Raw genomic sequence first — 2,267 nt, 5'->3', positions numbered from 1 at the left:
CTGGAAAGCTGCCTGGCGGAAAAGGACCTGGGGGTGTTGGTCGACAGCCAGCTGAATATGAGCTGGCAGTGTGCCCAGGTGGCCAAGAAGGCCAATAATAGGATGAATCTAAAGACCTGCCTCCAAGACTCAAGAAAGGGGGCTTTAGAACAAGCCAAGAAAATGAGCAGTAAGTCAACAGGACATGAATGTATTATCCCAAGAGTTATAAAGCATTGAATAAATTAAAGTGGTCGTGGTACGCAAGTACAGTACCACTGGTCTTACTGCAGGTGGTAAGTGCAGGACCAATTTCCACTCCAGGTATCATCTAGGGGCCTTATGAAGACATACGCTCAATGTCCCTACCTGACAAACAGGTAATAATAACACCAAAGTGTGAATTACTAGACCTGTGGCTAAATAAGATAATAGGGAATTAGTGCCTCATATATATTAGCATTCTGAAAGAATGAAGTGTGTGGATATATGTAACACAGTTAATGGAGCACACCTGGATTTTTCAAGCTCCCTCACAAAATGCTTTTATGTATTTAGTTTACTGAACAACAGAACAAAATGCTTGATGAAATTCAGTGTGTGAACATGTGAAATAACCCATGAGGAAAATAAATCCTCACTATATCTACGCAGCAAAGTATTTCAGCGTAGTTACTGCCACTCAAAAGTAAAAAATTAAAAAAGAAGAAGAAAAGAGATCTTGGAGTGACTATTAAACAACAAAAAAGGCCAAAAAACTACTGAGAAAGAAAACAAAACCAAAAGCATCCATCGCTATAAATCCATGGTACCTTTGTATCACAAATACTGCCTTGCAGTCCTGGTCATACACATCAAATAAATAAAAACAAAAATCTAATATAAATAGAAAGTATATAGACAAAAGTAACAAAGACCAACAAAGTAATGATTTTTTTTCCCATGCTAAGAATTATTATATAGACTAAGATTTTCCCACTCAAAAAAAAAAAAGAGAGAGATTACAAAGGAGACAAATTACATAGGTCTGTAAGTCACTAAAGGTGTGAAGAAAATTAATAATTCTTCCATATTGACCATTTCTGACAACAGAAATAGTCAAAGTTTAGAAACAGAAGAAAGGAGTTTTCCCTCCATGCAGTATTTCATAAAATTGAAGAGCTCATAGTGCAGGCGTGGTGGTACGGAGGCCAAGAACACAAAAGCTATCAGATGAACATTAGACAAATTCACAGCAGATAGGTCCTTTAGAAGGCATAAAAATCTGACAGCTCAAGATGCAACCTCTGTTTGAGGAGCTCCCTGACCTGCCTGACACTGAAAGGATACGCTGTGTTTGTTCTGTTTCTGTTACACTTCCTGGAGCATCCACCACTGAACCCTATTCTTCCCAGCTTCCTGCAGTCACCAACTGCTGAGGTCTGCACAGAACCACAAGTCCACCTCAGGTGTGGGAGAGGAGGACAGAGGCGCAGCCTGGATGCCTGTTGGGAAATCTGCCAAGAGATCTAAGCAAAGAAAGGGGACTGAAGCAGTCACCACTGGCCACACCAACTGGAGACAGGACATCTGACTGTAAGACATGACCACCGCCTCTCGCAAGAGCTCATCTGCCACTTCAGTGATAAGCTTTTGCTTATTGAACAGAAGTTTGCAACTTCTTCACTCCGAAGTAAAAGTTTAGATGGAAAACTAAGTTTATGGAAGTTAAGTAAAGCAACGGTTCTCCTCTGTGTTAAGCTTTCTAGATGTCACGTTCAGCTCCAATAGCTTCAGGCTCTCTCTGCAACGGTGACTCTCCAACCAGAACTATGAAGGGAAGCCATTTATATGATTATCCTGCCTTAATATAACGCAAACCACTGTGAGGAAAACTCTTTAGCAGACCTCGAGCGTGAAGATAACATGGTCTCATCACCCCCCTGCAGAGAGCAATGACCCCCAAACACTGCCCATCAGTGATGCCTTCAGCTAAAGGGGGACCACTGCCACACCGGGAGGGGACGGGGCCTACATGATGTCCAGGGACCCCTGCGCCCCGGGCGCTCCCCAGCACACACCCACCCACCCGGAGGCAGGCACAGGAGCAGGCCACGGCCTTGCCCACCACCATGGGCCGGCCTTCAGGCGGGTGCTCAGCCAGGCCACAGGGCCCCCAGCTCCTTCCCGTGCCCCACAGCACCGGCCCTGCCCCATTACCCCTCTCCCGTTCCCCCCCACTGCTACCCCTTGGCAGAGGTGAGTGTGCCCCCCCGCCCCACGGGGGTGGTCTCTCCCCACATTACCCC

The sequence above is a fragment of the Pygoscelis adeliae genome, unplaced genomic scaffold, assembly GCF_000699105.1.
Source record: "Pygoscelis adeliae isolate BGI_AS28 unplaced genomic scaffold, ASM69910v1 Scaffold168, whole genome shotgun sequence".
NCBI lineage: Eukaryota > Metazoa > Chordata > Aves > Sphenisciformes > Spheniscidae > Pygoscelis > Pygoscelis adeliae.
This window is presented reverse-complemented; position numbering follows the sequence as displayed.